This window comes from Neofelis nebulosa, chromosome X, assembly GCF_028018385.1.
Source record: "Neofelis nebulosa isolate mNeoNeb1 chromosome X, mNeoNeb1.pri, whole genome shotgun sequence".
Lineage (NCBI taxonomy): Eukaryota > Metazoa > Chordata > Mammalia > Carnivora > Felidae > Neofelis > Neofelis nebulosa.
This window is the reverse complement of record NC_080800.1, coordinates 70,073,383-70,083,386: the sequence shown is the minus strand read 5'-3', so window position 1 is coordinate 70,083,386 and position 10,004 is coordinate 70,073,383. Positions and strand designations below refer to the sequence as shown.

Below are 10,004 nucleotides of genomic sequence, written 5' to 3'. Positions count from 1 at the left end.
TGGGTTGCATATGCCCCTACAAATCAACATTTTTGTATCCTTTGGATGAATACCTAGTAGTGCAATTGTTGGGTCATAGGTTAGTTCTATTTTTAATTTTTTGAGGAACCTCCATACTGTTTTCCAGAGTGGCTACACCAGTTTGCATTCCCACCACACATGCAAAAGTTTTGCCATTTCTCCACATTCTGGCCAACATACGTTTTTGTTTGTTTGTTTGTTTGTTTTCCTGAGTTGTTAATTTTAGCCCTTCTGACAGATGTGAGGTGATATCTTAATGTGGTTTTGATTTGTATTTCTGTGATGGTGAGTAATGTTGAGCATCTTTTCATGTGTCTCTTAGTGATCAGGATGTCTTCTTTGGAAAAGTATCTATGCATGTCTTTTCCTCATGTCTTCACTATATTACTCATTTCTTGGGTGTTGAGTTTGATAAGTTCTGTATAGAATTTGGATACTAACCCTTTTTCTGATATGTCATATGCAAACGTCTTCTCCTATTCCATCAATTGTCTTTTAGTTTTCTTGATTGTTTCTTTTGCTATGTAGAAGCTTTTTATCTTGATGATGTCTCAGCAGTTCATTTTTGCTTTTGTTTTCCTTACTTCTGGAGATGTATCTAGTGAGAAGTTGCTGCATCCAAGGCAAAAGAGGTTTTTGCCTGCTTTCTCCTCTAGGATTTTGATGGCTTTCTGTCTTACGTTTAGTTCTTTCATCCATTTCGGTATTTATTTTTGTGTATGGTGTAAGAAAATGGTCCAGTTTCATTCTTCTGCATGTCACTATCCTGTCTTCCTAGCACCATTTGTTGAAGAGATTGTCTTTTTCCATTGGATATTCTTTCCTGCTTCATCAAAGGTTAGTTGGTCATACATTTGAGGGTCTATTTCTGGTTTCTCTATTCTGTTCCATTGAGGTATGTGTCTGTTCTTGTGCCAGTACCATACTGTCTTGATGATTACAGCTTTGTGGTACAAACAATGTTTAGGATTGTTTGTTCCAGCTCTGTGAAGAATGCTGGTGTTATTTTGGTAGGGGTTGCATTGAATGTGAGGATTGATTTGGGTAGTATCTACATTTTAACAATATTTGTTCTTCCAATTCATGAGCATGGAATGGTTTTCCATATCTTTTTATCTTCTTCAATTTCTTTCATAGGCTTTCTATAGTTTTCAACGTAGATATATTTTACCTCTTTGGTTAGGTATATTCTCAGGTATCTTATGAAGTTTGGTGCTATTGTAAATGAGATAGGTTCCTTGAAAATCTCTTTATCTGCTTCATTATTGGTGTATACAAATGAAACCAATTTCCCTATGTTGGTATTTGTATCTTGCAATTTTTCTGAATCCCTTATGAGTTCTAACAGTTTTTTGATACAGTCTTTTGGGTTTTTGGTGTAGAGTATCATGTCATATGCAAAGAGTGAAAGTTTGACTTTTTCTTTGCCAATTTGTATGCCTTTTATTTCTTTCTGTTTTCTGAATGCTGAGGCCAAGACTTCCAGTACTATGTTGAACAACAGTGGTGAGAGTGTACATCCCTATAGTGTTGCATTATTGTTTACAATAGTCTAATTATAGTAATTGCCCACATGTCCATCAGTAGATTAAATGGCAAAGATGATGTTACATATATAATATTATTCAGCCATAAAATAATGAATTATTGCCATTTGCAATAACATGGATGCAGCTAGATAATATATGCTAACAAAGTAAGTCGATCAGATTAAGACAAATACTACATGATTTCACTCATGTGTGGAACTTAGGAAACAAAGAAAATGAACAAAGGGGCAAATGATAGAGAGAGAAACCAAGAAACAGTCTTTTAACTATGGAGAACAATCTGATGGTTACTAGAGGGAAGGTGGTGAAGGGCTGAGTGAAATAGGTGACACAGATTAAAGAGTACACTTATCATGATTAGCACTGAATAATATATAGAATAATTGAATCACTATATTGTACACCTGAAAGTAACATAATAGTGTATGTTAACTATACTGGAATTAAAATAGGAAATGTAAAAGAGTAAACAACAGTAACAAAAGACAAATAAATATATTACAAGATGATAAAGAGATCAATCAAAGAATGAGATATAAGAATTGTAAATACTTATACACCCAACACTGGAGAACCTAAATGCATAAAGAAAATATTAAGGGACATATAGAGAGAAATCAATAATAATTAAATAATATTAGGGGACTTTATCCACTTAAAGCAATGGATAGATAATCTAAGACAATCCATAAGGAAACAGTGGCTTTGAATGAAACATTAGACTAGATGGACAACATTGGTATATACATTTCATTTCATTCAAAACAACACAAGACACATTCTTATCTAGTCACATTAAGCATTGTTTGTGATAGTTGACATGTTAGACCAGATATTGAAATCATACCATGCATTTTTTATGACCACTGCAGTGTGATACAAAAAATCAATCACGAGAGAAAAACTGGAAATAACAAAAACTGCTAGAGGCTAAACAACATGCTACTAAACAACCAATTGGTCAGTGAAACAAGCAAAGAATAAATTTTAAAAATATACTTAGGAAAAAAGGCAAATAAGAACACAATGGTCCAAAGTCTTTGGGACACTGCAAAACCAGTTTTAATAAGGAAATATATAGTGGTATAAATCTACCTTAAACAAGAAAAAGCTAAAATAAGTAATATAATCTTACACCTAAAGGAAGTAGGAAAACAAGAACAAAGTCCAAGGTCATTAGAAGGAAAGAAATAATAAAGATCAGAGCAGAAGTATATAAAATAAAAACTTAAAAAATGTTTATGAATCCAAAAATTAGTTCTTTGAAAATATAAGCAATATTGATAAATCCATAGCCAGACTCATGAAGAAAAAAAAAAGAGAAAGGACCCTAATAAGTAAAATCAGAAACAAAAAATAAGTAACAACTGACACCAGAGAAATACAAAGGATTATAAGAATTACTGCAGTATATATATATATATATATATATATATATATATATATATGCCAACTAATTGAACAACGTAAATGGAATGGATAAATTCATAGCAACATACAGTCTTCCAATGTGTATCACAAAGATATAGAAAATCTAAGCAGACTGATTATTAGTAACAAAATTGAATAGATAAGGAAACTCAATCAAAAATAAAATTCCAGGACCAGCTGGATTCACAAGTGAATTCTACCAAACATTTAAAAGGGAGTTAACCATTATTCTCCTCAAAAAATGCCAAAAAAATAGAATACAAAAGAAAGCTTTCAAATACATTCAATGAGGTTAGCATTACTCTGATAAAAACACCAGACAAAAGCACTACCAAAAAAAAAAAAACAAAACAAAAAAAACAAACAACAACAACAACAACAACAACAAAACCAGACCAATATCCCTGATTTGGAGGTTCAAAATCCTCCAAATAATATTAGCAAACCACATTCAACAATACACTGAAAAGGATATTTACCACAATCAAGCGATGTTTATTCCAGGGATGCAAGGAAGGTTTGATAACCACAAATCAATAATGGGATGCACCATATCAACAGAATGGAAGATAAAATCATATTGTCATTTCAATAAATGCTGAAAAACCATTTTACAAAGGTTGATATCCATTAATGGTTTTAAAAATCTCTCAACAAATTGGTCTTAGTGGGAATATGCCATATAATGGCCATTTAAGAAAGAAACATACAGTTAACATCATGCTCGATGTTGAAAAGTTGAGAGGTTTTCTCCTAAGGTCAGGAAAAAGACAAGGATGTCCACACTGACCACTTTTATTAAGTGTAGTACTGGAAACCACAGCCACAGCAATCAGGCAAGAAGTAAAAATTATATCTACTACCTCTGTAGCTGAAGCCTATGGCTTGTATGAAAGTGTAAGAAAACTTTTGAGAATGTGTCAAAATGGTCTGTTAGAAAGGACACATCAGCTATGCTATCATTTATCCTTAACAAGGGGTTCACAGTCCTCCCAGATCTGGCTTTTATGAAGTAGATTGAGTCCTCCATCTTTTTTATGGATAAGTAATGGTTATTTCTTCCATGAACGCAAGTGCATTCCATCCCCTTTAATGTGTTACTGTAACCCATCCATGAAACGCCTCCTATTCACTACTGACCCCAAACTTTTGCTTCACTGAAGGCACCTCATTCCTGTTCCTCTCACAGATCACAATGCCTATCATGAATATTTCCTTGATACGCTACTAAGATATTGTTCACTGCCTCACTTTTAGCTTGCTCACCAATTATATATGTGGTGATTTCATTCTTTTTATTCATCCAATCCCAGGGACCTCTATTATAAAAAGACGGTGACTTGGCTTCATTCCAATAAAATTACTGGTGTTCTTGCCCTGCACCATGATGTTCAGGTAGATCTGTAGGTAAAACTGTTTGGAACCCTAGATATCTGTGGCAAATGGGGTGTTTGTCTTATACAAGTTATATGTGTCAATTTACACCTCACATTTCAATCATTCCTGCTGACAAATGACACAAAACAAAGCAAAAGGCAAAGCCCCAGCATATGCCTAGTAGGATTCAATCATCTCATGTAACACTATCTCTAGAAATGAGTCATGCCCATAGAGGAGGCTCAGGAATGCTCCTGCCTCCTAGGATCTCAGTATAGTTTTGGCTTGATGCTACATTAACCCTATACTTCAGTAGCTTCTCAGAAAAAAAATATTGGTTGTCTTCATTTTTCTGTCACTTGAATAGGATATTGCTTTCAAATACAGGTTTAGCAATAATGTGCTAGTTACAATGAACAACTTAAATTATGTGTAGTTATTGTGGTATAGAGCAGGACCTGGGTGTTTCTTTTTTCATTTTTTTTGATAAGTCTGGATAGAAGCTTGTCATTTTTATTTATTATTTTTGAAGAAACAGCTTCTTGTTTCATTAATCTGTTCTATACAGATTTGTAGTATGTCTTCAAATGTGGTATTGTGATTCCACCAGCTTTGTTATTATTTCTCAGAATTGCTTTGGCTATTTGAGATCTTCAGGTATTCCATACAAATTTTAGTATTATTTGTTCTGGTTTTGTGAAAACTACTGTTGGTAGTTTAATAGGAATTAAATTGAATCTTATGGGCAATATGGACATTTGAATAACACTAATTCCTCCAATTCATGAGCATGTAATATCTTTCTATTTGTGTCATCTTCAATTTCCTTAATCAATGTTTTACTTTTTTTTCAAAGTACAGGTTTTCACTTATTTAAGTTTATTTCTTTTTTTAATTTTTAATTTTAATTTTAATTTTTTTATGTTTATTTATTTTTTTTCAATATATGAAATTTATTGTCAAATTGGTTTCCATACAACACCCAGTGCTCATCGCAAAAGGTGCCCTTCTCAATACCCATCACCCACCCTCCCCTCCCTCCCACCCCCCATCAACCCTCAGTTTGTTCTCAGTTTTTAACAGTCTCTTATGCTTTGGCTCTCTCCCACTCTAACCTCTTTTTTTTTTCCTTCCCCTCCCCCATGGTCTTCTGTTAAGTTTCTCAGGATCCACATAAGAGTGAAAACATATGGTATCTGTCTTTCTCTGTATGGCTTATTTCACTTAGCATCACACTCTCCAGTTCCATCCACGTTGCTACAAAGGGCCATATTTCATTCTTTCTCATTGCCACGTAGTACTCCATTGTGTATATAAACCACAATTTCTTTATCCATTCATCAGTTGATGGACATTTAGGCTCTTTCCATAATTTGGCTATTGTTGAGAGTGCTGCTATCAACACTGGGGTACAAGTGCCCCTATGCATCAGCACTCCTGTATCCCTTGGGTAAATTCCCAGCAGTGCTATTGCTGGGTCATAGAGTAGGTCTATTTTTAAATTTTGAGGAACCTCCACACTGTTTTCCAGAGTGGCTGTACCAGTTTGCATTCCCACGAACAGTGCAAGAGGGTTCCCATTTCTCCACATCCTCTCCAGCATCTACAGTCTCCTGATTTGTTCATTTTAGCCACTCTGGTGTGAGGTGATATCCGAGTGTGGTTTTGATTTGTATTTCCCTGATGAGGAGTCACGTTGAGCATCTTTTCATGTGCCTGTTGGCCATCCGGATGTCTTCTTTAAAGAAGTGTCTATTCATGTTTTCTGCCCATTTCTTCACTGGGTTATTTGTTTTTTGGGTGTGGAGTTTGGTGAGCTCTTTATGGATTTTGGATACTAGCCCTTTATCTGATATGTCATTTGCAAATATTTTTTCCCATTCCGTTGGTTGCCTTTTAGTTTTAAGTTTATTTCTAAGTATTTTATGCTTGTAGTGCAGTCATAAGTAGAGTTGTTTTCTTAATTTCTCTTTCTGGTACTTCGTTATTAGTGTATAGAAGTACTATTATTTTGGGGTATTCATTTTGTATCCTGTGTCTTTACTGCAGTTTTTTTTTGTGAAGTGTTTAGAATTTTCTTTTTTATTTAATTTTTTTTTCAATGTTTTTTATTTATTTTTGGGACAGAGAGACACAGAGCATGAACGGGGGAGGGGCAGAGAGAGAGGGAGACACAGAATTGGAAACAGGCTCCAGGCTCCGAGCTGTCAGCACAGAGCCCGACGCGGGGCTCGAACTCACAGACGCGAGATCGTGACCTGGCTGAAGTCGGCCGCTTAACCGACTGCGCCACCCAGGCGCCCCTAGAATTTTCTAAATATAATATCACATCATCTGAAAATAGTGAAATTTTAACTTTTTATTTAGACAACTGAATGTTTCTTATTTTTGTTTCTTGTCTGATTGCTGTGGCTAGGGCTTCCAGTACTACACTGAATAACAGTGGTGAGTGTGGATATCCGAGTCTTTTTCCTGATCTTAGGAGAAAAATTCTCAACTTTTCAAAATTGAGCATGATGTCAACTGTATTTTTATTCTTATACGGCCATTATATGGAATTTTCACACTAAACCCAATTTTTTGAGAGATTTTTAAAATCTGTAGTCATCAAAACAGTATGTTACTGGCACAAAAATAGACACATGGATCACTGAAACAGAATAGAGACCTTAGAAATAAATCTACAGGTATATGGTCAATTAATCTGGCAAAGGAGGCAAGAATATAGAATGGTAAAAATAAAGTATTTTCAATGAAAAGATGTTGGGAAAACAGTCCAACTACATATATATAATTGGATGGAAGTAGAATGGAATTTGATTACCTTCTAACACCATACACAAAAATAAATTCAAGATGGATTAAAGACCTAAATGTGACACCCGAAACTATAGAAATTCTAAAAATGAACACAAGCAGTAGTTTCTTTGACATTAGCCATGACAACATTTTTTAAGATATGTTTCCTAAGACAAGAGAAACAAAAGCAAAATTAAATTATTGGAACTATATCAAAATAAAAAGCTTTTCACAGCAAAGGAAACCATCAACAAAACAAAAAGACAAGTTACTGAATGGGAGAAGGTATGTGCAAATGATATATCCAATAAGGGGTCAGTATCCAAAATATATAAAGAACTTATGCAATGCAACACCACAAACTTAATGTGATTAAAACCTGGGAAGAAATTCTGAATAGACCTTTTCCCAAAGAAGACATACAGATGGGTAACTGACACATGAAATGATTGTCAACATCAGTCATCCTCATCAGGGAAGGGCAAGTCAAAACCACACAGAGGGGCTCCTGGGGGTCTCAGTTGGTTGTGTCCAACTTTTGCTCTGGTCGTGATCTCTCAGTTTGTGAGTTTGAGCCCCACATCAGGCTCTCTGCTGTCAGCACAGACCTTGCTTCAGATCCTCTGTCTCCCTCTCTCTCTGCCCCTCCCCTGTGTGTTCTCTCTCTCTCTCTGTCTCTAAAAAAAAAATAAATAAACATTTAGAAAACACAATGAGATATCACCTCATGTGAGTTAGAATGGCTAAAGTGAAAATGACAAGAAATAACAAGTGTTGGTTTGGATGTGGAGAAAAAAGAACCCTTGTGCACTGTTGGTGGGAATGCAAATTGGTAGAGTCATTGTGGAAAACAGTATGAAGATTCCTCAAAAAATTAAAACTAAAAGTATTGTATATTCCAATAATTCCACTATTGGGTATTTGCCAAAAAGGACTCACAAAAAGTTAATTCTAAAAGATACATGTAACTCTATGTTTATTGTAGCATTACTTATAATAGTCATGATATGGAAACAAGTTAAGTGTCCATCCATAGTTGAAAGGGTAAAAGAAAAGCAGTATAGAGCCCAACTTCATGAAGGCTCTCAGCACCTCGTTGACCCTCAGACACCCAGCACACACCAACCAATTTGCCATGATACCTAAAAGAAAGTTCATCTCCACTGAGGGGGTGGCAAAGGAGGAGCACAAGACGAGATTGGGGACGTTGTGAGACAAACCCGTCTCCTGAAAAGTGGAAACAAAGCCAAAACAAGTGGCAGGAAGGAATAAATCTTCAGACAATGAAGGTGGAAACAAAGTGGAAAGGAGGACCAAAGGGAGAACAGGTTGAAGTGGCTAACCAAGAAATAAAAGAAGACTTACATGCAGAAAATGGAGAAACTAAAAATGAGGAGAGTCCAGCCTCTGATGAAGCAGGAGAGAAAGAAGCCAAGTTTGATTTGCTCCCTGTCTCCTTTCTTGTACAATCCAGAGGAATATTTTTTATCAACTATTTTGTAAATGCAAGTTTTTTAGTAGCTCTATAAACATTTTTAAGAAGGAAGGAATCTCATTCATACTACTTTTTAAGTGTAAATGTTTTTTTTTTTTAAGAAGTGAAATAATTGTTGTTTCACTTTTTGGTTGTTTACTTTTTGGTACAACAAGAAAATTGCGGTATATTGAATATGGGAGGCTTTGATTATCTTGGCTGTCAGCTTAACATTCCATACATGGGATAGGTTTTTTTAAAAGGTTTATTTATTTATTTTTGACAGAGACAGAGAGAGCATGAACAGCAGAGTGGCAGATCCACACTGTCAGCACAGAGCCAGATGTGGGGCTCGAACCCATGAACTGTGAGATCATAACCTGAACTACAACCAAGAGTCAGACACTCAACTTGATAGTTGTTATATCCTGGAAAAAGCATCCCTGGATGGGATAGTTTTTATATCCTATAATATAAAGCATACTAAATGGAAATCTGGAGTCAGTCATGCATTTAATATGTCTTGAACATTTTAAATTACTACTATTCCCATTTGTTCTTGGTAGGATTGTTTCCTGAGGAAAACCACTCCTTGATCTCGGCTCTCCCTGGTAGAATTTTGTGCACTCCATAACATCTTTGTAGTGGTAGTCCAGTTTATCTAGTAACTTTGTCAATGTGCTATATAAGATTGAAAATTTGGATATGTAATGTATATTTTATTAATGGTGAAATAATGGGACTTAACAATGTTACAGTGTATCAACATTTAAGATATTGGTAATTTATATACTGTTAAGAAAAATTTGCCTCCAAATTTTAAGCAGGATTGCCACTGGAATAACTTTCACAAAACAATTGCAGCTATGTGACCTTTTTAGGTTTTCAGTATATATGTTAAGAATTGTGTACAAATTGAAATTTGTGTAGTGATCCTTAGAACAACCAATAAGATATAAATTATAAAAACGTGGTATATATACACAATTGAATATTAATCAGCCTTAAAAAATGAAATCTTGCTTTTGCAACAACATAGATGGCTCTACAGAATATTATACTAAGTGATACAGGTTAAATCTGGGGCTGTGATGCCTCCAGCTTTGGTTTTCTTTTTCAATATTACTTTGGCTATTCAGTGTGTTTTCTGGTTCCATACAAATTTTAAGATTGTTTTTTCTACCTTTGAGAATGCTGGTAGTATTTTGATTGGGATTGCATTGAATGTGTAGATTGCTTTGGGTAGTATCAACATTTTAACAATGTTTGTTCCTCCAACCCATGAACATGGAATTTTTTTTTTTCATTTCTTTGTGGCTTCTTCACTTTCTTTCAATAAGCTTTCTATAGTT

The 10,004-nt window shown here is 34.8% G+C and overlaps 1 pseudogene; it reads left to right on the top strand.

Annotated features, from left to right (window-relative positions):
- The first annotated feature begins 8,313 nt into the window (after positions 1-8,313).
- LOC131502093 (non-histone chromosomal protein HMG-14-like) lies at positions 8,314-8,707 on the top strand (annotated as a pseudogene).
- The last annotated feature ends 1,297 nt before the right edge of the window (positions 8,708-10,004 follow it).